The following is a 26,797-nucleotide window of genomic DNA, read 5'->3' as shown; positions in this document are numbered from 1 at the left end:
TCCTTTTCTACCCATTTCTGACTTAATAGTATTTATTAAATATTGTTAAATACACCTTCTCTAATAGAAATAGCTTTAAGACCAGCTGCTGCCGTTCAAAGCTTACAGGGTCATTATGTGAATTAGATGGAATGTGTGGATGAAGATACTCAAAAGCCTACATTTTTATGGAAATATGAGGGGATAATATAGTTATGGTGATGATGATAATCACAAAACAAGATATTTGAGTTTCCAAATAATCTTTCACTTCTGAAGTACCGCTCTTTATAACTGTCAACTCTTATTTCAAATCTGAAGTAATACGTATCAATAATAGTTTCTTCATTGACAAGGGAGCATATTTTGTAAATCTTACAATTTCGATTTGTATACATTATTTTTTAAAGTGATTAAAAATCTTTCTTTGAACATGTTTGACATTTGCGGCAGCTTCCCATGAATTCTTCATGATTTCAGTGCTGTGTCAGGTGACAGATTGACAGCACCAGCAACTGTTTATCTGTGGGAAAAGGCATCAGCAATTAAACTTCTAAGGCCCTGGTGACGGCCGCCTCGCAGCATGGAAGGACTGCGACTTGTCTCCATGGGCTGTTTAATTCTGCAGAGACTTCCAGAAAGGGCCTCATTTGCACTAGTGGTTTTTGTGTCACAACCCATTAAGGGTTGAAACGCAGTCTGCCGATTTGCTTTATAGGCTGTGGAACACTGCTGAACAGCAACAATGAGCGCAGAAACTAGCCCAGGATGGAAAGGCCTGCACCAAGTGATGGGACAGGGAGGAGCCACGTGACCTCTTCAAGGGTGTGCACCTTGGAAAAGGGGCTGCCCAGTTTTTCCTAAGAAGATCTGGATAGATAGTTACTTTAGGCTATATAGGTTCTTCCTGGAACTCCACAATGCATGCTCCCCTGCATGCATGTGTGCATGCGTGTGTTTTGCATCCTTTTTAAAATATGAAAAGCATTCTTGAAGCTAGAGGTCTTCAAGCAAAAAGGTTGTAGCAAAAAGCTTTTATATCTGTCCCCATTTACTAGACACATACGTCTGCCCATGTGGGTCTTAACTCCACTCCCAGAATATTCTCTACCTCACTCCAGTCTCTTGAAGCTTCCTCACCCTTCCTCTCATAGATCCATTTCATATAAGAATTAAAACTTCTAACTTCTAGTTTAAATTTCACATCCCCAAATGAAAAGTATAAGTTAGTGAGAAAATTGGAACTTAACATTTGCCAGTGATTTAAATGCATCTATTTTTGTTTTAAATGATGCCCACCCACTCTTGACTCCTTTGGTATTGTTCCCCAGATGGGGCATAGAAGCAAAGTAAGTCACCTGCAGTGGCGAACTTTGCAGGCATCCCCCAAGCTCTCCTCCTAAGCTCTCCGCGAGCCTGGAGCAAGATTTGTTTCCATAGGTCTTGAATCCCAAGACCTTTCTTTCTATACCTAGAGTCCTATTAATTAGCTACCTCTGTTACCTATGTGCTCAGTTCTGGTCCTTGACTGCTGGGCTGTCTTATTGTGATTTATTTTGCCTTCTCTGGACTTGGAATTCTCTACAGTCTTAAATGGGAACCAAGCAGTAGAATCCACCTGACTGAAGGGTGTGAGAATTAAATGAGATAATCCAAGTTAGAATTCTAGCTTCTAGGTGCTCAAAAATCAGTACTTACAGAGAGTAAGAGTGCTAGAGAGAAAGATGTTCAGGCTTTCAAATGCCTGCCAAGACAGTGGTAGAATGGTTGGGGCTTCTGCATGCACTCCTGTTTTGGGGTACAAGAACAGAGAAAGACAGAAAAGTAATTATTTCTGTAATTTCTCAGACTGTCAACCCAGGCTCTGATTTTCTGCAGCAATAAAAGCTGTGTACAAAGAGGAGAGAAGTTTTGCCTTGCTGTCTAAGGAATATATATACAAGCCTTTTAAAGGAGTAGGTAGGAGCAGTAGCTGCTGTGTACTTCCAAATAAATGGTCTTAGTGACTTCTCAGATTGTCAGAAGAACTTTTCCTTTTAAGATAGTCCAAATGTCTTTATTTAAAAACTTATTTGTTCTTTTTAGTTATAAATGACAATAGAATGTATGTTAATATGGTATATATACGATGAACTTCCCATTCTTGTGGTTGTACATGATATGGAGTTTCACTGGTCATGTATTCCTATATGAACATAGGAAAGTTATGTCCTATTCATTCTGTCTTTCTTATTCCCATCCCTGCCCCTCATCCAAACGTCTTAGAACAACACAAAAGCCCCCTTGAAGGCTACTGCTGGTCACTTTTCTGTCCTCCCTCATCTTTCACATGGGCCTGTCATCATTCCTTCCTGTTGATAAACTCTCCATGATCCTTAATATCTCTATTCTCACACAGTTTCTCACTTCCATCCAAAATGCTCCTCCTTCCCTTTTACCTATTAGGTGGAATGTTTATCAGCAACTCTGCAAGTCTGACTCACCACCCTTTCTGAGTATAGACTGGATAGATGTGAGTTGTAGGTCATACACCCTAAATTCTCTCAGACATTTTTCAAGGACAAATTTTCCATATCAATTTCTGTCATGGCTCCCCTTCTATACTTCCAATGGTGGACACTGGGTTTGGTTCCCAATGAATGTGGTTTCTTTGTGCTATTCCCAGCAAAATACTTCAGATGGAAGTGTGATTAGAACAGATGTCAGAGAGATTCTCAACCCTTTGGTCACTCAACTTCTGCTTGTAAACTACTATCTAATACTATTCATATATTTGGCACCATCTTCTCCTCCAAAGGTTATTCATTGTTTTGATGAATACTCTTGTGGAAACTAGAGTTGAGGTTAGTGGTGGGGAGTAGGGAATAGGCTAAGGAGTTTTGTTTGTTCCTATTGATTTGTGTCTTTCTGGTTTTAGTTTATACCTAACCCATCAAAATCTTTTTGTTGTTGTTGTTCTATAGATTCTATGTTGTCACATAATATCTACCATGTCTGATGTATGTTAATTTCAGGTTTGACAGTGCACCTGTCATATCTTCAATTGATAATGGCTTCCTCTACCCTCACCCAGTGATGCTGAAGTTTGGGTCCAGGCCCATTTACATTCTGTTTGAATCATCCATCTAAACACAGGTGGCTTTCTTATCTCTTCTGGCACATATACATATATAGCTATTAGAGAAATGGTTATTTCATTATTTTTGATTCTATCAAGCCCAGACAATTGGGAGTTAGGAACATCCGCTTATTGGCTAGATGTGAGCATTGCTCTGGATCTCACCCTGGAAGTGGTGGATGTACCATAGGTAACTCCCCAAGAGACACATGTTGTATTATTCCTTTCCCTTGATTATAGGAGGAATCTAGGACTTACATTTAGCTAATGAAAAATGGAAAATATGATAGGATAGTCACTCTTGTGATTGTTTTAACAAACACAACTCCATATTAGTAGCTGGAAAGAGATTTTCTTTCTAGCTTTGAGGAAGTGAGCTACCATGTTGTATAGGAGACTCTATGAGAGGGTCATAAGGCATGGAACTGTGGGAAGCCTTAGATGCTAGGGACAGCCATCAAGTACACTTGAACTTCAATCTCACAACCACAATTAACTAAATTCTACCAACAACCACTTAAGCTAGGGAGAGGACCCCAAACTTCTGAAATGATCATAGCCTGGTTCATTCTTCCATTGTAGCATTGTGAAATCCGAGGCAAAGGACACAGGTAAGCAATGTATGACTCCTGACTCACAGCTAGGAGATAAAATATTCGTTGTTGTAAACTACTAAGTCTGTGTTAACTTGCAATGCAGAATGGGAGACTACACTCTAATACACCTAGGCTGTCTCATTTGAGACTAGACAACTTAATGCAGAGTTCCTGTGACACGCCTTCCGTGTCAGGTTGATAACATTGAGTCATCATACTTACTGGTTAGCCATGATGGATAACAAAGCATGAAGTTTCACACTCAAGTAGCTTACAGTCTTATTGTAAACCAGGAAATGCCCAGGAACGGCAGCAAAAAAACATTAATTCTTTGGTATGTATGCTCTAGAAAGTCAGTGAAGAAAAGAACTTGAGAATTTTACAGAGCAAAGCATCAACTCCATCTGCCAAGTAGGTGGCTAACACCACTTTGAAAAAAATCTCTGTCCTCAATACTACCAAGAAAGAGGAGAAAATAGACATATAATAGGTATATATTTAGAAGTTACAAGATCAGTATAATACCTAACCATACTGAATTGCTGTAAATACACAATAATGAGGTAATATATGAAAATATCAAGCATAGTAACTGACATGTAAGTACAGTAAGAATAAGTGGAAAGAGATGACGCACTAATTTCAATTTACAACACTATAATTCACCACAAGTAGCGCAAGGTGCCCAATCAGCTTCTGCAGTGCCTGGCCCTCGGAGATTAATGAAACCTGAAGAAAACCACCTTAGCTGATGGTACCATGGTAACTGTCCCATGACCTCCACCTCAAGGAGCTGATCACAGGTGCCTCCTCCCATTCTGTGGCTCCCTGCAGTTACATAGGCAAAACTCTTCAAGCTGGAGGAAATGTGGGCTGGGCCAGGAACTGCTATGCACCATAGCATGGATAGGATTTCTTCTGATTCCAGCCAACACCTGAAGGCAGGGAGAGCAATTCTGGCTAATTGCAAGGAATGTGACCCTCCAATAGTCACTATCTTTCCCTCTACTGGAAAAACCAGGTAAATTTGTATTGGAGGGTACTCCCAAATGAGATCTTCCTGCAAGAGATATTAATCCATGATGAATAGGGCTAAAAGGACCTCTTCTAGAATGCTTAAATGAAACTCAATAGTTAAATCTACACACCAATCTCTCATTTCCTGTCAGTGTATAGAGAACCTAAAGCATTCAATATTCATGTTACATCCTCTACAAAAATAAGTCCTTCATTCATCATCTCTTTTACTTTACCTGGTGCAGTGTCTTCTTTAAATGTCACTATTTAAATGCTTCTAATGTCTGAGCACTCTTCTTTGACTCCCTAAGGCAATAGTTACCCTTATCCATGTTCATACAACACCATGTTTGTATCTCACCTTACACTCTACTTCTCCGTAAATGTTTAGCCTGTCTCAATATTATGAAGTCTTTGATGATGGAGACAGCATGTGAGATATATATGCTTATATTTCTGACCTAATCTAGGACCTCACTGTTGATAGAAATTCAATACATGTTTGGAAAATACATAATTTATAAAAATTAATTCAGATTGGAGAAGATTCTCCCAAATCTGAGATTTGGCCAGAATCACAGAAGTGGTAAACCTCAAAGATAATTACAGTTTGCTTCCAAAATTTTGCATTGACCAAGAATCCTCTTACCCCAACTACCAAATATCATTTAAAGATACAATCCAGCACATTTCCTGATAAAATAATTCTTTTTGAGGCATGTTTACTTATGATGAACTCTCTACCGATATGATGGCTTAGAATTTTGCTCTCATAAAATAAAATAAGACAAGGAATACAGAACTGAAATATTTCAACAATCCAAGTTAATGGCCCTTTTATTTCTAGATATGCAGAGAATCATCACCAATGAGTGCTATGAAAAGAGAAACCTCAGGAGATCTGATGCCAAAATAGGTCAGGATGGTCATTGTTTCAGTTTCAATTTTTCTCAGTACTCTTAGCCAGTTTAGAGGGAGTCTAATAGTACCAGATATTTAGCACTGGTGTGCCCAAAGCTCTTTAAGACACTAAATAATCTGTCATCTCCAAAGTCCCTGGGAGATGGGTAAGAATTATCATTCATCCTTTACAGATGGAATATTTGAAATGTAAAATAGCATCTCCAAGGCCAGACAGGAACTCAGCACCATGATTAAATAAAAACTCTGAGTTCCCAACATCCAAGCCTTGGCAAAGGAATTTGTCACATTGCCGTGTTATATATAGAGCATGGAAACCCAGGGGGATTCATAAAAGAGAACTATGAATTTTAAAGAAACATGGAAATCTATTTAATTCAGATTGAAGTTAATAGGTAATCAATTGAATCCTCCCCCACACACATACACACACCTCCTGCCTGTGAGTATCTAGCTGTCAGAGCAGCAATTTAGGTGACTTGGAAGAACCCAGACAGGCTGAATGCTGACAGGCATGAGCAAGAGAAAATTAAGGGACAGCAAGGACTTACATGCTGTCATCTACACCTTCAGGGAACTTTAAAAAAAAATGTATTAGCTCTAGCAAGGCATTTACCTACGTTGGGTTATTCTCTATACTGAGAATAGAGTTTCATGACCCATGGCAGAGTTTTATAACTGATTTAAGGAAGTTGTTCATCCAGGGAGGCCTTCTTTGCTCTGGGCTCCTTGATCCACATTTCTTGAAGCATAAGCTTATATCATTCTGACTCTGCTTAATGACTAATCAATGAAAAACTAGGTGTGTCCCACAGATCAGCACTAGACAAGACTTTGCATCCTGCTTGCCTCACAGAAGTCAAAGTTCAGTTTATAAATTTATCATAGAAGGATCCAAGTTCTGATGGCAAGAATAGCTTATAACCCCAGGAAATAATTCATCTTCCCACAGACATGCTGTAGCTTTAATAGCTGATAACAGGGCTATGGGATAAGAACAGTATTGGCCATAAATGAAATGTTCTACTCTGGTGTTCCTCATTTAGGTGCTTTTTGACCTCCAGTGACTTCTGAGTCTGTGAAATGAGGTAGAACCGCTAACTCCTGAGGGGCAGAGTGAAGAGGGCTGAGAGGAATCTCAGCTACTATCTGCTCAGGTAATTTGCTGTATCAGGAAACCAGGAACCTAACTCTCCCTGATATCTCTCTCACCTGCCTGCTCTCTTGACACACCATTACTGTCACTAAAGGGAGAGGTGGCAATGTTGGAGCTATTGCCTCTAGGTGTGGCCAGAATTTAGTATGTTCCTATGGCTTATCTGACTCTTGTTCATAGAGAGGTAATGAGATATGTCTCTCATGTCTAAGTATGATATGATTTGTATAGCATTTCTAGATACATTCCTACCGGAGATCATCCCCTTCCCTATAAAAGAAGGAAGGTGGAGATTATTATCTCCATTTTGTAGATGATGAAACTAAGATCCAATCAGTTTCTCTGACTTGCCCAGAGTAGCGCATGTAGTGATTGAGTCAGGATGGAACTTCCAGACCTACTATGCCACACCTATTTTGTTTCTATTACCAGGTATCTTTATGCAGTTAGCCATCCTGTCTCTGCCTCTAAATCAAAGCAACCTATATACAGTCGAATAATGGAAAGATCTAGATGACTCTTGGGATCCTTCCAATGCCATGTGTCAGTAATAACTGTAGCCATCTGAGAGCTAACTCAAGAATCTAGAAGTAGATTTTCACATCTTTTCCATCATTTTGGAAGCAGCAATAATTATGGCCTTTTGGAAGAGAGTATCACATTCCATGAGGAGTTATGAATTGTCATAACACTCATTATTGATGTATTTAAGTACTTTGTGCCAGGAGCAAGGAGCTTATAATTTAATAGAAAACGCAGACATTAACTGAATAAATACACAATGCATTAATTACAACAGTAATATTAATAAATGACAGTACCCTGGATACCAGCTTATATGTGATGAACTTATCAATAAATAAACCATAGGTTTTTAAGTAAAAAATCATAGAAGAAAATGAAGCCAATTTTGTAGGTAATGATTTTTATTATTTGTGGAGGTGACAGGAAAAAAAATGTTTAGAAGAGACTGTAAACTATAGCAGGAAAAAAAATGCTGAAAAAAATATTCTATGGTCTCTTTGCTGGTTGCCCCTTAAGGAAGCTGAGATTTTTCCAGACCCTCTGTCACTCTGGGCACATGACTGACTTATAGCTCAGGTGTGCATTTGTCTGCTTAAATCTGCCACTGTTCCAAACAGCTTGCCATGCTCTATATATAGAGATGACTTCACCCTCTGTTGGAATGCAGCAGCTGTTCAGCAGTGCACACTGATATGCTACAAAGACTGAGGCCATATCTAATTGAGCACTTCAATACTGCAGAGATAGGCGCCTTGGAAATATTTAGATGAAATACCTTTGGCCAGATGGAAGCTGGCCAGGATAACAGGATAAAATCTTCATCTCACAGGACTGTCAGTGAGTCTCAGCAGGGGGGCCCCATGGAGGAAGGTGGCATCTGGAGAGATGCCGCTCTATTCCACCTGACACAAAGAATAGCAGAGAATAGGAGATGTCAGAATTTTGCTGCTTCTTCCTTCTCCCGTGGCAGACTAAACGGAGCCCTCCCCCTGTGAAAACAATCGGAATGTTATACTGGTGCCTCCACATCAGGGAGGTTCTCGTCCCCTTGAGACTGTTACCCTCCCCTTCCTCCCAGCCTTCCAGCCCTGGAAAATGGTTGGCAGGTATAGAATCATTGGTACTTTTTTGAACATTTATTTGCCCAGGATTTGCTGGAAGAAGCAATCAGCTATTATAGTTGGCTGACAACTAGCCAGGAAACTCTCCTCCTGGCTGTGCTACCAGTGATCCACATCACTTCAGTATGCCCCACTGTTGTGCAAGGTCTTGCTTTTCCCAGCTGTAAATTTTAGAGATTGGCAGATTTAGCTTCAAATTTTCTTTCAGTTGTGAATGAACCCATGTGACTATCTTTCACAACCGTCTCCCATTCCCTTCTCTTGGAAGATAATAATAAAAAGACAAAAAGGATCAGGGAATAATAATGGAAACATCTTTCATTTGCATGTAATTTACTATTTAGGTAAATATATCAATTGGATATCTACCTTTACACCAAAGTAAATGCCGTTATTTTGATTTAGATGAATCAACAGAAGTACAGAGAAAATAAGTAGCTTGACCAAGTCAGACAATTTGTAAAAAAGATTTGAACTAAGGGTATTGTCAATTATGAAGGGATCACTAATACCCTAATGCAATTTCCTCTTTGAACATGTTATTTATATGAGCTCAGGGAAAACAAACAAACACCAAGATGAGGATAATAAGTCTCCAGCTTTAGGCCAGATCTGTGTTTGAATTCAGGGATTTGGAAATAAAAAGCACAATTCTGGCCCTTGAAATTCATTATCTAGTGGGGAGGCTAGCCTATTTAACCAATGCTGGCCATATAATGTAATAAAACATTGAACAGGGCATCTAATTCATATCTGGAGGGATAGAGGATTGGGGTTAAGGAAAGCTCTGTAGAAGTGGGTATGTTATACCAGCGGTAAACAGGAAAGGGCAGTGGGGAGAAGAATGCAAAAGGGTATTCTAAGAAGGTTCTAAAAATAAGAACTAGCATGTAAGTAGCTGGAGGTTACAGTGTCTATGCTGAACACTGGACCATGAGTGTGGCAAGATATACAGTGGTCAAGTATTTGAACACCCAAGTGGTAAAGTTCAGAGATGGATCGCAGACCCATGCTCAGGGTTGAGGATGAAGTGTAGATACAGATAACCAAAGCCATTTCTCTTTCTTCTTTTGCAATGCTTTAGTTTCCAGAAGTCACTGAGTGCACAGCTGTGCAAATGACAACCATTTCTGGACAGAGTTGCTAGGGAGTCTGGAGTATAAGAAAGGTTTTCACACACTCTGCTTTTGAGTCATGTTTTTTGCCTGTTAGCAATCACTGTTTTAAGGACAGAAGTGTAAGTTTGACCACTGTGAGCTGGAGGAAGAATGATAATGAAGAGTCAGAGCCAGAGAAAGCAAAGCGAGATGGAGAGGGAGTCAGTCATAACACCCAACGCTTCACCTGAGCCCAGAGGGGACTCTGGGATCAGGTGCTGCCATTTCATTTTTCTAAATGAAGTGTTTGTTCTAAATACTTTTATAAACTCATTTTTAAAGCTTTGATGCTATCAAAAATCATGATAAAAAGTATAATTCATTTTTTAAATGTCAAAGAAAAAACACATTTGAGGTAGAGAAGATATTATTGCTGGTCTTTTCACTTCATTCTACAAATGAAGTTATGAAGTTTTCTGGCAACTTTTTGTGTCACATCCCACAAGTTACCAAGTCAGTTATTTTCCAAAGAAACAAGAGAACATTGCAAGATGGAAGACCTGCAAAGAGAAAAATGGCAGCTAAGGGTGAATGCTGAAGGATACTCAGAAGAGCAAACTCAAGGAATGTTAAGAAAAGCATAATGGCTTTAATTATATTTTAAAAGTCTATTACTATCTGTACCAATGGCAAATAGAAATTTATTCTCTCTACCAAAATTACTGTGATTTTAGGTAAGACAAAAAATTTAAGATGAAGATTTCTCGATTATTGGGAAACGTGTTTTGCTCAGATATCCTCATGTATTATCTTTCATTTTTCACCAAAACACGGCATGGTGGATATTATCAACTCCATTTTGAAACAAAGGGAAAAGATTCAGAAAGGTTAAGTGGCTTTTTTTTTTTTTTCTAAAGCCAGTCTGTTTATTATAGAGTCCAGATTTAATATCATGCTACTTGATTCTAATATTCAACTGACCACTGCCAATTTTTGCACAGCCTTCAAGGCAAGAAGTTTTTTAGTTTTAGGTTTTTTTATGTATTTGAAAACAATCAAAAGTCTGTAATAAATTTGGTGATACCTGAAAATGATATAAAATTTGAATTTCATTGTTGAGAAATAAAGTATTACTGGAACGCCGCCACTCTCATTTATATATCGTCAGTGACTGCTTTTGCACAAGAGTGCAGTTAAGTAATTGGGACAAATGCTGAACAATATGTGAAAGAAACAATGTAAATAACCATCTTCAGAGATCAGCCAGCTATCAGGCTCAATAAATAAAATATTTTAGTCCCTTGCTTTTAAGAAAAATACTTAGACCATCATATTGACAATGATAAAAGTAAATTCTACAGTTAAATCTTAGCCATATGTTATTATAAGAGGTAAGGACTCCCAAAAGATCCTTATGCTAAAATATAGAATTACATATATTTAGTAGGTTGGCCTGATTTACTGCAGTGATATTATATCATATCAGCCAAACATTCAGAGAATTTTTCCAAGCAAAAATTATGATCTGACTAAACAAATAAACATTAAGATAGTGTTTCAGATACCAACTCTGAAAACTTAAGAATTGTTTTCATTTATTCCTACATATATTCATTTTTCAAACATTTATAATTTTTGCTCAGGCAAGACACTCATTATGGAATGCCTGCTGCGCCACCCTAGGAGGCTTGTTTTGTCTAATGATAATAGGAAGGCACTGGGGACTCTGGGACATGTGAGTGATGGGGATTCTCAGAGGGAAGAGGTGAGTTGATGAACAGTAGTCTGAAAGGCCAGAGGTGTGCAGGAAGAATAAGGAGAATAAAATGACATCAAAGAAAAGGGGTTAGAAAATTTAAAATTAAGGATATAATTTGTAATGTCAAATGCAACAGAGAAGTCCTATAATTCTAGGATTGAAAAAATACCTGTTAGATCGGAGAGTAGAAAGAAGGTCATTGGTGACTCAGCAAGGTCAGGTTCAGAGGAGAGGTAAGGTCAAACACTAGACTGCAGTATATTGAAAAGGGAATCAGAATAAATAATAGATTATTCTTAGTAGAGATTAGGAGGAACAGGGGAGAGAGACTGGACAGTTGTTTTAGATGCAAAAACAAGATTTTGTCTTCCTTTGTTGTGGGAGGGGGTTGTTAAGAAATGCTTGAAGGCTGAGGGAAAGGAGTCTGATGGGATCGAAAAGGTGAAAGATGTTCCTTGGAAAAGCTGGATATCCAATGGAGCAAGTCTTAGCAGGGTTAGGAGGAGATAGGACTATTTGAGTTTCCATGTGAACAAAAAGTGAAGAAAACTTCTGTCCTGATGCTGGGGGAAGGAGCCGAGTCTGGTGGCAAATACAAACTAGCTTGTAGGGCTATACATGAGAAGAACATAGGAATATCACAGCCATGGCCTTGGTTTTCTAGATGAAGAAGGAGGCAAGGTCATGGGCTGAGAGTGAAAAGATAGAAGTGGAATGAGGATTTTTATGAAGTGTAGACACTCCAAATGTAGAGCCAGGCATGTCCTCTGTGTCTGATCACTATCATTTAAACATCATGGAAGCACCTTGAGAATCTGCAAAGTGACCTTCTCAAAAGCACCTTATGGATCTTTCCCTACTCTGTCTGATGCTTCAACGTGACTTTCTTTTGTTTTGTCTCTTCCCCCTTATTATTTGCCGTCTTGCATTTGTCCTCTGTCATTGTTTCCAAGATGACATAATTTTGAGGAGGTATTTTTGTGTGCCTAATTCAGCTACCAACCTCAATCATTGTTTTATTCCCCCTGAGCTTTCTGTTTTGGATTATCACCCTTTTACAAGTACCTTTCTGGGGTTAGAGATTTCTTTTTTTACAGTTTTATGGGATATTCAGTTTTAAGGACTTTGTTTTTAAGATCTTAGCATGGAAAAAAAACACAGTCTTCCATTTTTAACATTATACTGACCTCTAGAGTAGCAGAAGTTGAATGACACCAACAAAAGAAAATAGCAAGAATAATTGGCTTATTTTGAAAATTCTAGTAATCCTCATTAGGAAAGTACTCACTGAGGGGAGCATATTTTTATGTAAAGACATAATTGAAATAAATGGTTGAATTCTTGTGTGTTTACATGGAAAACAGATACAAAGGGACTCTGCACGTTTAGCTTCAATATATTTTTGGAACAAGGTAGACTTTGAAATAAGCAGCCAAAACTTTCTATTTCAAATTTATCTAGCGTTCTCTTTCTAAACAAAAATCAGTATCTTAAAGAGGAAAAAATGTCCAATTTTTCAGACATATAAGAAAGATAGAAATGTGAGTTAGGAAGGTTAATATCATCAAGATTAAATGAAAAAGAGAATGAGAAAGCTAAAAAGTAGGTTGAAGAAAAGTCTTTGCTGTCATTCCTTTCTGTTTCCCGCTTCATAAGTGAGAAGAAGCTCTCAATGTGTGAAAACTGAGATCTCCTGACTCCCAGTTCAATCTGTTCAATGTAGAACATAGTTTCTTACTAGGAAGATAACTGACAGAAGAACTACTAAGCTTTTCATTGACAATGAGAAGGGGTAACCAATGTGTAGGTTTAGCCTTACAGTGCTCTGTAAAAACACCACATAAAGATGTAACTAGGGCCAACTACATTCTTTCTAAATTTGCATATCTTGTTAAGTTCTTTGCCCCAGGGAGACACCCAGTGATGAAGAAATCTTGGAAGTGCATCATATAGTACTTTTATGCACAATACCTCTGAAATAAAGGAGAAAATTCCAAGTGCTATTTGTTTGAGAAGGCTCAAACATACCATCTCAATGTTCCAAGCCTATTCATATTTTCAACAATCAGGAAAATAAATATTAAAATCCTTGTTTCATAGATGAATGTTTGGAGATAGTACAGTAATATGGGTTTCACTCTGCTCTGAAATAGCAAAACTGGCACTTAAACCCATGTTACCTCATCTTAAATCCTGTTCACACACCGTTCCTTTAGCAGTGAAGTGTTTCTCATTGCAAAACTAATGAGGGTTTACATGGTAGTGAATTTTGTTTTCCTTTCTAAACAACCTTTCATAATTACCAGGCTTGACACCAGTGATTGAAAAACTCCTAAACCACTGGGTCATCCACTGCTTTTGATGGAATGAAGGAATGATTATTTGTATGAAGTCATTTCCTATAAATTTACCCCAAGACTATTCCAGAAGCCTGACAGATCCCCACTGCCTTTCAAAATGATGTCAGATTAAGAATGAAGCATAACTTTGAAGTATATTTGATTTAAGTAAAACCACTGACTGTTTCCCCTTTCTTTTTCTCCACCCATCAAACTCTACATAGTTCAAATCTTTGTACCCTATGTCGTTGTCTACCAGACACACTTGTGATCCTTGGAATTATTCATTACAAACTTCGACCAGTTAACTCCGGATGAGGCCAGTGCTGGGCATGACCAGAAGTCATATTTTGTTTTGACCATCTTCCAGCTGTATTTTCTTTCCTATCGATACTACCCATGTTCTCATTAACCAATGTATTCTGACACTGATCCCCAAAAGCCATCTCACAGATTTAATGTTTACCATAACATAAATGGCAGACAGCAACATCACATTATACTTAACCCAGAAGAATACATATTCTACGGGTTTCAAGTCTTCAATGGAGCACACAAGCTCTTCCGTAACCTTAAAACTGTCCATAAGGGGAAAAGAATTTATTTGTAAGTTGAAAGTAAGAAGGCAGAGCAAAAACAAGGAAACTTCATTCATCCTCTCTGTGTACTTCAGGACAGAGCAAGCCACCCAATATTTATTGAGGGCCCATTACATATCATTCACTGTTAATAACTCTGCCATATGTACCACCTAATTTATCTCATTTTAATCTTCCTTCAAACCTTGCTATAGAGGTAATTCATCCCTATTGTAATTGTTAAGAACTATGCAGCCTTGAATGTCAGAATTGGAAATGGAACTTGAGTTTTAAATCAACCATATTTCACCAGTGCCACCTGTAAGTGAACAAGGGAGTTTCTCTGTTGATATTCTTGCTTGTGAAAAATCTTCTTAACACTGTCTTGCTGAGTGTTAACTCTAGACTCAAACTTCCTGGGTTCAACCCAAGCTATGCCATTGATTAGTGTTATGACTAAGGTCAAGGTATTCAATTTCTCTGAACCTCAGTCCCCTTATTTGTAAGAAAAGGGTCATAATAGAACTTACCTTATAGGACTGTTGTGAGGACTGATTAAGATAATAAACCACGTGAAATACATAGCACTGAGTATCAATAGTATCAGAGTTCATGGCCAGGTCTGAGGTGGCTCAAGTTTCTTGCATGTTATCTCTGATGGAGTGCAGTGGCTATGGGCTCATTGTGCCAAGAACTCACCAGAGGCCTCTAGAGAAACCTGTGCCTGATTCTGCCTAGGAACAGGGTAGGGCTAAAGGTCTCAGAGTGCAGCAAATATGGTTTTCTGGTCCTGTGTGATACCTAGGTTCCTTAGTGTTTTGCACACATTAATGCTTTAAAACATAAATGAATTCTTGAACAAAATAAATGGATTAATTATGGAATCAACATAAGACCTATCTAATGTTGATCCATATATTAACTGAATCTAGTCTCAAATCTCCTTGGTCCTCCTTCTCAGTCTCCTAATCACAGTTCGCAATATATGATTTCTTGAAAACTTCAGGGGATCTCAAAGGAAATGCATTTAAAGGCGTTACAAATGTGCAGCACCTTCTTTGTTATACTCTGTAATAGGCTAAGTGATCTTGCAGTTCTAATATCCTCACTTTAGGATTGGAGCATGTCTCGAGTGGAGTTATCACAAGTGGAACCTGGCTGTAGAATAGCAGATGTAACATTGTGCGCAGAAACAGAGGCATTGTAATTCCAGCCTTAGAACATTAACATGTGGCTTGTCTAGAGTCAAGTTCAAGCCAGAATACTTAGTTGTCAATGCAAAAAAGAATATCATCTTTTCTGGCCTTCATATTCTGTCTTCTATATCTGAAATGCTGCCAGGTTAGTTTCAGAAGCAAAGGCATATTTTAAAAAGGAGAAAAAAAAGATCTTTACCCAGAAGATAAATAATTTTCCGACTCATGAGGTAAAGACCTGTGATTGACAGAACTTGGGAAAATAAGGGAAGTTAGAAAAGTCCTTTATGACCAACTTTGGGGAAAATTATTGAAAATACTATAAAAAAAGAATCCAACAATAAATTGAGCTGTTTGGGTAAAAAAACAAATCAATAGACTGAAGCTTAAGTTGTTCTTTTTACTTCTTTTTCTGTGACTAGGAAAAAAACAAGTAGCTTCATATCCATTATTATTCTTCACATTATGTGTATACACTCAGAAGAGAGAGATGCCATCATGGAGGTTGAGATTCAATAGAGAAAAATATGAAAGAATAAAAAGGTGCAACAATCATCCACCTGTGTTTAGGTTACACACATGCCCTTAAAATTGGACTTGGTACAAAGAGGTCAAATTTACCTCATTGTATGACCATAAACCTCATAAAACAGAAAATTATGAGCCATGTTTCATTATTAACAGAGAAAAGCATCTAGCAAGCTCTATAACTGTCTTTTTATTCTGCTATACCTAAACACCACAGACTGGGTATTTAGGGATAATGGAAGTTTCTCTTACAGCTCTAGAGGCTGGGGAGTTCAGGATTCAGATACCTGGTGAAGGCTGCCTCCCTGCATCATCACATGGGAGGAAGAAGGGCAAGAAAGGACGAATGCTGCTTCCTCAGAGAACAGAAGAGGAAGAACCCACACCTACAGCCCTTTGTGTAATGGCATTTAATCCTTTCAGAAAGCAGAGTCTTACTGACCTAAATACTTCCCAAGAGGCCCCACTTCATGAAGTGCTGTATGGATATGATAAAAAACAATCCTAGTGATATGTGAGTATAAAGTAACTTCTGCTTCTATACTTTTTTATGGCCAACAATGTGTTTTCATGCACTTTTGTGCATTTAATTCTCCAAATTACCCTATAAGGTCAGTATTACAATATTCATTTCTAAGATGTGGAAACAAAAACCCAGAGAGATTAAATGACTTACCCAAAGTCTCACAAGTAATTATAGGCAGAGTCAGGACTCAGGGCTAGAACTTTAGGTTTAAATCCTATGCTATTTCCAGTAGAGATAGTATTAACTAAGCAGGAAAAGGAGATTTGGGGCATACATGAAAACTTTCTTTGAACTATGTTATGGGCCCAGTCTCATTAATCTTTCAACATTTCAAAGAGGTAGGTGAGAAATTATTGTACTAACACTTTGTAGGACTTGTTCTTTTGTTTCTTTTCACATTAGACCTAAACAACATTTGCTGTTCCTTAAAGGATACAGTCTACAGAACTGATTAACTGAATAATAGTCTGCCTACTGTTTCTGGTTTAAGATGAAAATTCTTGGAATGTGGAAAGAAGCTATGGACATATCGGTGCTTCGTGCTGATGTTAACTGACAACATTCACCTACTGAAGGGATGCAGCTCTGACCATAATTGCTTAGTCAGTTCCCGCCTCTGTTGTCAATGTTCTTCAGGAGGACAGACCTCCTGAAGTCAAGTTTTAAATTATTTTAGTAAGACCAATGGCTGCAATCCATTAAAGATCTGTAATGAGGAGAAGATTCTTGGGCAAATAAAACCAAGCAGAACTGGTACCAAGAATATTGGATGAGTCTGCAATTGATGACCCCATATGTAACAAAAGCTCATGAGGCTGCTTTTTCTGTGCATTTGAGAAGTCTGCTTCATATCCCTCACTTGCAAATAAGAATTCTGATATTTATTCACCTCTCAAAATTCTGAAAAGTAAGGGAAAACATATGTGGTCCTTGGCAAATGTCAGGACCCTCTTGTATTCATGTTTCCTAATACCTGGGTTCATCACTGGAGAGAACCTTGAATTTCAGCTAGTGACTTACTGAATATGGGTTTGGCCTCCAACAGAAATCTAATGCACTAAAACATTGCACATCGGAGGTGGTACAGTTTGCAGAGGTAGTAATGATATTTTTTCATTCTTATTTTCCAAGTATGGACTATTGCCTCCAAAAGGGTTGTATAATCCCTCAGTGCTTTCCCCTAAGACTCTTTGGGTCCCTGAAGGCTGTGAGTTTTTAATATCTAAATAAGAATCTAGAACTAGCCGAGAGATTCTGAAGCATGAGGAATAGTTTTCTTCTGTTTAGTCTCCACTGGGAACAAAGGAGAACAGCAAACTTTTCCATAATATTGCAAAAAAAGGCAGAAAAATCAGCCAATTGATCTTGAAACCTGAACCTTTAAGAAATGAAGTGAGAACGGCACAGTGACTATGGAAAGAGGGGTCATTTTTGAACAGGGTTACTTCTCCCTCAAAACCGCACTTTGAAACATGAGGTTAAAGCAGGAAGATCTGCGATCACAAAATAAAATCTGCCAAGAGCATGGCATTCAAGGCTAAAAGCGCTGAGAAGGGGAGAAACTTCAAAATAGAATTGTTTCTTAGGTGTCAAGATAAATATACTTCCATCTGATCACATGGATGGTGTGAATTCAAAATGGCTACAAAATGGGTTTGATGCCATTTATTGCCAAACTTCAAAGAATTTTTTTCTTTTTGTTAATTAAACAATGAGAATGTATGTGAAAAGATAAAAGCATATATGATTTCAAATATTGCTGCACCATATATATTTAGCTTTCTTCTAAACAGCAAGTATTTCAGTTCAAGAGAAGTAAGATCCTATGCAGAACCTGGAACAGAGCAACTTCTATTCCCTTAGAAATATTAGAGATGGATCCTTGGCTAGAATTAATACCTCAAGATTTTCTTTTACGTTTTATTTGTATATTATTCAGTTTTCAGGGAAAGAGAAAACATTGCTGTTATATTGACCTACCACTTACAAATGAAATTTAAAATGTCAGATAGTGTTTCAAAATACAAGTACAGGTTTTAATTAATTTGCAAAATGATTTCATTAGTGCCAATGGATTCTTCTTAAACACCAAGTCATGACAAATGTCAATCAGTGTGGCTCTCTGAGGAGGGAGAGCAATAGAAAGGGCTTCAGAACCCCGTGGGAAGGAGAGCACAATGCCCATCATATTCCTTTTTTTTTTTTTAATTCTGTTCCTGTTTGGTAAGAACTAAAGGCATTTTCTCTAGATGATTAAGGTTTCTAAAATGAAGAGGGATGAAAAACAATCTCCTCTTATTAATGATCACAATGTAGAAATGTTCAGTGACCTTTACATGGGTGAAGTCCAGGGAAAGCACTTTTGATACAAACTACTTACTATAAGCAATTTCAAAAGGCTTATTTCTGTGGAAACTGGGAAAACTTTGAGAATTAAAAGAATTTAAAATCAATAAATGTTTTCCTCTAAGTAGAAGTTAAGGTTAATCACAATGATAAACTGAGTATCCATGGATGAATGACATAACTTCTCTAGTTCTTTGTTTCTCTGTTGTTACAATGCAAAGTTCTCACTGGGTTGTTCTAAGTATCAACATGTCTGTTCCATTTCACACAAAACCCAGCAGTGCCTGTACCCCAGGTGCTGTACAGCCCTATTAGCACTTAGTGATCTCAACTTCTTGTTAGCCATTCTAGTAGGTATGCAGTGCTTTCTCGATGTGGTTTCATTTTGTATGTACCTAATGAATAATGGTGAGTATCTTTGGTGTGCTTCTTTGTGTAACTTTTCTCTTCTTTGTTAAGTATCTGTTTAAATCTTTATCAGCATAAAGAAAAATCTTGCATGTCTTTCATTAAAATTACTCCTAAGAATTTTATAGTGTTGGCTGTATTTTAAATTGAATCATAAAAGCAACTTTTATTTTCTAATTGTATGCTGTTAATAAAATAATTGATTTTTGAATATTTCCCTTCTACCTATGACCTTGCTAAATGTGCTTATTAGTTCTAGTAGTTGTCAGGTATTTTCCTGAGGCTCCTGTCAATTTCAAAAAGAGGCAGTTTTACCCAATGTCTTGCAATCTTTGTGACTCTGATTTTACTGTGTTATTGAAATAGCTAGCACCTCCAACCCAATCCACATTGAGAGAAATGAGAGTAGACTTATTTGCCTTATTTTCAAACTTAGGAAGAAAGCGTTTTGTATTCATTAGTAAGTATAATATTAGCTGTAGGTTTTTGTGGCTAGACTTTATCTAATTTAAATTTTCTCTTCCATCCTCCATATTCTAAGTATTTGTACCACAGACAGATTTTGAATTTTGGCAAATGATTTTTTTCCGCATTGTTCCAAATGATCATATAGATTTCCTTCTTCATTCAACTAATATGGTAAATTACATTTAATTCTAACATGACAAACCGTTTTTGCCTTCCTATAATAAATGTTCTGTGACATATTAAAATTTTCTATTTCTATTTCTAGTTGATAGTATGTTTTTAAGGATATTTACATCTATGTTCAGGAGAGAAGTTGTTCTGCAGTTTTCATTTCTTGTAACATCTTTTACTGGTTTTGGTATTAGCATCATGCTGGTCTCCTATAACAAGTGTGGAAATGTTCTCTCCCTTCTGTATTCTGGAAGAACTTGTCTAGAATTGGAATTATTTCCTCATCAAGGGTTTATTTGTACCAGTAAAATCATCTGGGCTGGAGTTTTCTTCACTAAAACTTTTGTAACTATTATTTAAAATTTATTTAGTAAATATAAAGCTATTCAAGTTACCTATTTCTTTCCAAGTCACAGTAGTAGATTTTGTATTTCAAGGAATTTTTCCATTTCATTTAAATTCTCAAATTTGATGGTATAAAGCTGCTTATAGTAGTCACAAATTATCCTTAGAAATCTTATATGTTATTGTCAGACATTATAATTGAAATATTTTCATATTCCTTCATGATTCTTAAATTGTGTATTATTATGTTGTTTTATTTCCATATATTTGGATTAACTAAATGTTTCATTGTATTAATTTATGATTTAATTCCATTGCAATTAGAAAAGATACACGGCAGGATTTTAGCCCATTTCAATATATTAAGACTTGTTTTATGGTCTAGATAGACATGATAGTACTTGTCTTAATGAATATACTATATGTATTTGAAAAAAACTATATCCTGGAACTGTTAGATTTGTGTTCTACAAATATCAATGATGTCCAAAGTTTGATAGTGCTGCTAAGATCCTGTAAGGTTTCACTTGTATGCTTCTTTAGATTTCCATCAGTTTCTTAGAAAGGGTTTTGAAATAATTGTCACATGATCTATTTCTTCCTTTAATTGTGTCATGTTTTCTTAAAATGTTTTCAGGCTCTCTTTATCAGGTTCCTGCACATTTTTGATTGTTATGAATTCCCATTCAATTGATTTATTCACATTATGAAATAACATTCTTCATATTAGTCATGTTTATGTGTTAGTAATACTCTAATTCAAGTCTGTCTAATCTGACATTAATATAATTTCACATGCTTTCTTATGATTATATTGTCTTTTTGCATGGCATACCTTTTTCTATCCATTAATTTACACTTGTTTTTTGTATTAAAATTATTCTCCTTTAAAAAGAACGTAGTCAGATCTTGCTTTTTTTTTTAATAATCTCGCCTTTTAAATAGAATATTTATTCTGTCTATATTTAGTGAAATTACTGACCATGTTTAATTTAGATTCACTATTTTATTATTTGTTTTCTGTGTGTAACCTTTCCATCTCTCTTTTTCCCATTCTTTTCTTTTTTTGGTTGATATGTAGTGTTTGAAAATTCAACTTTTTGGCTATACCTCTGGTTTTTTTTGTGTGTGTGTGTGTGTGTGTTTTCTCTAGAGATTATAATATGCAGTAAGTTTTCTTTCAGTTTATTTAGAGTTAAGATTATAAAAGCCTCAAAAAATGCATTTCATTTATCCATCCACCCTTCACCACCCTTTATGTAACCTTAACATGTAGGTCATCTGTAATTTGTTATCTGTCATTTGCCTTTTTCTTTGAGATAGGGACCACATTTTCCTCACACACCCATTCAAGAAATTTTAGATTTTATTCTGGAAGTTTTGTACAGGATTTGTACGGACTCTGGTTTCTATAATATTGCTTTAAAGAGTATTGTTTTGTTTCAGCAGATAATTGAATGGGTTAGAATCATATTGCCAACTCTCACGTCTGTAGTGGGTGGTAGCTCAGATCTTAGATGAGTTCTTTCGGCTTTAGATGCAAGCTGCTTTCTATTTGCCTATGCATAGCTGAGTCAGGAGTCATCCAGAGACCTAATGAACTAAAACACAAGACTTGATGTTCTCTTTCTCTGCTTCTTTCCTTTCTGGGCCCTCCCTCATTCTCTGTGTGCTAACCTATTTTCTGCTGAGTTAATAGCAAAAGACTGGGTAATTTATAAGGAATAGAGTGTGCCTCTTATACTGCTGGAGACTTGGAAGTCCAAGAACATAGTGCTTGCATATGGCAAAGGCCTTCTTGTCACATTATAACACAATAGAGGGCATTATATGGCAAGGAAGTATGTGTGTGAGACAAAGAGAAAAATCAGACAAAACTTATTATTTTATCGGAAGCCTTCCCTCATGATAAAAAATCCACTGCCACATAATGGCCTCAATCAATCCATTCAGAAAAATAGTGCATGACCTATACCCCTTAAATAACCCACCTCTTAATACTGTTAGAATGCCGATTGAACTTTCACATGAGCTTTGGAGGCAACAGTCAGATTTAGCATTCTGTATCCCAAGTTGTCTGGTCTTCTCCTCTTGGCAGGGCAAAATGTGGGTTCTCCATCACAGGTTTGCAGTTTTTCACAGCTAAAGCTTCAACTGTCGCCACTCTTAGGACAAAGCCACAAGATCCAGGGAAATTCTTCTATGCCAACCACTTACTAAAATTTTCTACCCCACTCTAGAATTTATCCATCATCATTCAACATCTAGAGTACTCAGTCTTGTCTTCTTGTTGCTTTTTTCAAATTTCCTAGCTGTTATTTGTGGGAAAAATCAACTTGATAGGCACTCGCTTCTCCAAACAAGAAGCACAAAGTTTCATCAATTGCTTTATTCTTACTCTTGCAGGAAGGGCCCTAGAACCCCTGACTTCCAGGTATCCACTTGCAGAACTGGATTCCATAAAATCATATACTCCAACTATCTTTATGCTTTAAACCCCACAGTACATTATTCTCATTATTCTTTGTTTTCGATTCTAGAGTAACTTTACTTTCTTATTTTCCCCTTTTTATATACTACATTCCTCTCTTTATTTCTGAACTCCTATCTGGGATTCTTTAGCATTTTTCTTCAGTGTACTGACAATTTTTTTCATATTCTGTTTATCATAAAATGTCTTATTTTACTCTTACTCTTGAAGAATATTTTCAATAAATTATAGTTCTAAGTTGGAAATTATTTCCTTTAGCTCATTGATAATAACACATCTTTGCCTAATTTTCTCCTGTTTTTAATCTGGGATTAAATTACATATAATTAGATAGAGGTACCTTCTTTTTGCTTGTCTGCCTCTGCCACCCTCCTCTTCCACCTCCTCCTCTTCTCCTTTTTCTTCTTCTTCTTCTTCCTGTTCCTCTCTGTCTTTTGTGTAATTTTGTTTCATTCTGAGAAATTTAATTCATAATGCAGTTCACCAATTCTCTCAGACTAGTAATTTCATCCACTGAGTTGCTACTTTTGATACTTTTGTTACAGAATTTTTCTGTGTTCTTCTCCCTAGTTTCAAGTTTAAAAGAGTTTATTCTTATCCTTAAGTTCTTGAATACAATGAACATTTTAAAAACTGTATTTTATAACTTTGGTGTTTGGAGTCCCATTGGATTATTTCTAATATTGTCATTATTGAAACTAGTTGTCATTCACACTCTTCTTTCCATGTTTGTGAACAATATTTTTATTTCTTGTTAAATATTATATATTTAAAACTGAAGAAAGTCTTGAGTACTAAAATTATTTTATTCTTCCCGAAAACATTTAGAAATTTTACTTAAAGTTACCTAGGAATATAATTATCACCATTTGGGATTGCTTGAAACTGAACAGCAATCCTTGCTAAAGACTGTCTTCTGGTCACTCAGTCACTCCTACTCTTTGATGCATCTCTTTAGAGTTCCAACTCAGAGTTGGAATGTCTGCCAGGGCTCTGAGGGGAGGACCTGGACTCCAAGTCCCTTTACCCCCACCTTCTGGAGCTGTCAAATGAACCACCCACCCTCTCATCCTTTCAGCTGGCCCCAAAGATGTCACACCTGCCCCTATGTGAAATACAGTTCAACGGCTGTCTTACTTCCCCAGGTTTCAATCTTTCCATGTATCCTAACGTGATCGTCCTTCACTATCACACTCTCTCTACCTTGCTTCCAAGTCAGAGTTGTTTTTTTTTTTCTTCCAATTAGTGCATCATAGTTATACATTGGAATTCTTTTTTGACAAAATCATACAAGCATGGATTCTAATTCAGTTCCCAGTACTTCCCCTTTCCCTATCCTCTTTCCTTTCCCTTCCTCTACTCTACAGGTCTTTCTTCTATTTATTTGTAAGTTTTTTTTTTTAATTAGTGCTTTATAGACATACATAAAGGTGAAATTCACAATGAAATATTTATATATGTACATAGCATAGTTTTAAGCAAAAGTTTTTATGTATTGTTCAACTTCTTATTTTACCTCAAAGGGAGATTTGAAAAGACTTACCTAAATCTGACATTATAGGAATTGGAAGTGTAGAGTTATATATATTAAAACTTTAACTTGGGAAGACAACATAATATTTACTAAAGTAGTATCATTCAGTTGGCAAATTCCAGCATGCACGTCAGGGAAACAACTATTCTTTCCAATGGTTAAAATAATTAAATCTATGCACTTCATTAAAATGTTAAATTTAACATATACTATTTATTATTTCCATAAGAATTTTTTTTCTAAAGCATCATTTTTAAATACCTCAGATTACCACTTATAATCCTTTGAAACTATTTGCACAATGTCAAATATTCTCATAGGAACATTTTTCTGAAACATCATTACTAAATATTCCTTCAGAGTATTTTCATATAGATAAACCGTGACTTACCCTATTTTTTCCACCTTTAAAATAAAATTTCTCTATATAAACTATTATTATATTTACTAAAGCATGCCTTATTCATTTTTTCATTTATAAAAAAATTGTATTTATTTAATAAAGCCGATAAATATCCATTGCTTTCCTCTTCTGCTTTACTAATTTCACACTTATCATTATCATTATCCTTCTGTTTTCTTCAATAGTTTCTTATGTTATTTTTTCTAATAATATATCTTAAATGCATGTTTAATATAGTTCTACTGTTTTACATTTCATAAGAAAGATTTTAAGGCAACATTTTTTATGGGTATATAGTTATATTTTTAATTTATAATAAAATTCATTATGTAATAAGTTACATATTATGTTTATATGTTAATTTCTAAATAGTCTACAGTTATATGATTAGTATACTGTAGCTGGAGGGAAACAGAATGAATATTTTTCCACATTTTTAAACTCAACACAAATATACGTCAGTTTCAATTTGTGATAAGTTTTGAAAAATAATGTTTATATTCTGACACTCTTGACCTATAACTAACACCCCAGGGGCATGAGATTTGAGATTATATTGCAGAAGTAAAATGTGTCATTTTAGTTAGTTGGTAAAATAGCTATTTCACCCTTTCACCCTTAAAGTCTATTTTTATTTATTTATTTATTTATTTATTTATTTATTTTGTATTGCTAGCTCTTCAGGAACCTAGTTGCCATGCATGAGTGAGCTTGAAAGTAGACCAGAGACCTTCCATTGACTATATGCCTGGTTTCAGAAATAGCTTCTCATGCAGTTGAGCTTGAGATGACAACAGACCTGGTCATCTCATTGACTACACTTGTGTTAGAGACTGAACCAGGACAGCTCTGCTAAACCACGTCAGAATTGCTGCTCTCATGGCACCAAGTTTTGGAGTAATGTGCTACACAGGAAATGGATATCAAGTACACCTCTTATTTCTTTCTAACCAATATTAAATAATGAAGTAAAATCTCAAATGACAAGGTAATATATAGGAAAACGGTAGGGAAATGGGAGGTGTTCATTTCTTCCGAAGGGGTAAGAAATGTGATTATCCATCCTTGAGATCAGGAAGAGAACATCCAAAGCTGGAAACTAGAGGAGTGAACGGGGTAAGTGTATCTATGACCCTCAAAACACTGTTCCACAAGTTGACCAAATTCATGGTGCCATCTTCCAGTACCACACTTCACTAATCTATTCCACAGAAATATCTTTCGTGTATTTGCAGCCTGCTGATTGACATCTGCTCTGCTACCAAGCTTCAGGTGCATGGCAGTGGTTTGTATTCTGATTTTTTTTTTTAATTTAAAAAATGTTATTGTGGTAAGCATGAGATCTACCCTCTTAAAAGATTTTTTATCATTAACATCTCTTTTTATTTTTACAGACTGCATTTTGATTCATTGTACACAAATGGGGTATAACTTTTCATTTCTATGGTTGTACACAATGTAGATTCATATCATTCATGTAATCATACATATACATAGGGTAATACTGTCTGTTTCATTCTACTATCTTTCTGTCCTCCACCCGCTTCCACCGCATTTCCTTATACCTTCCAAAGTACCTTCATTCTTCTCTTCCCACCACTCTCCTTGTTATATATTGGCATGTACTGATTTGTTTTATCTTTATATGTATTTAATGCAAAAAATATAGTTTTAATTGAGCCCCGAAGCTAAAGTTTCTTGAAGGGTATTTACTTGATATCACATGAGAATACTACAACAAATCTGTTGGGAAGAATCCTCAAGAGAATTATATTTCCTGCTGTGTGCTTTATCTTCACAATATAAAAGATGGAACTTTTCCTTCTGTAGTGTTTTAAGATCTCTGACATCTAGTTTAAAAAGTGATGAACGTGCAACTTCAGTAATATCTTGCTTTAGTTGCAGGAAACATCAATTGACAGAGCCATGCCTGTGATGTTCATACTACTGCTCTCCATCATAGCCACTGTTTTCTGTTAAACTTTGGATTTGGTCCTGTCACTTGACTTGTGGGAAGTGGGTTATCTTGTTTCAGAAATATCTTTGCCAACTATCAGTCATCATTAGTGGAAACATCTTTTTTTTTCCTTCTCTGCTCCATCCTGTCTAATAATTCAATAAGCATACTTTCAATCACATCTTTTTTGTCATTTTTCTGCTTATTTTTCTTTGCTC

Source organism: Sciurus vulgaris (assembly GCF_902686455.1).
Source record: "Sciurus vulgaris genome assembly, chromosome: 10".
NCBI lineage: Eukaryota > Metazoa > Chordata > Mammalia > Rodentia > Sciuridae > Sciurus > Sciurus vulgaris.
The sequence above is the reverse complement of the archived record's forward strand: the minus strand, read 5'-3'. Positions refer to the sequence as shown.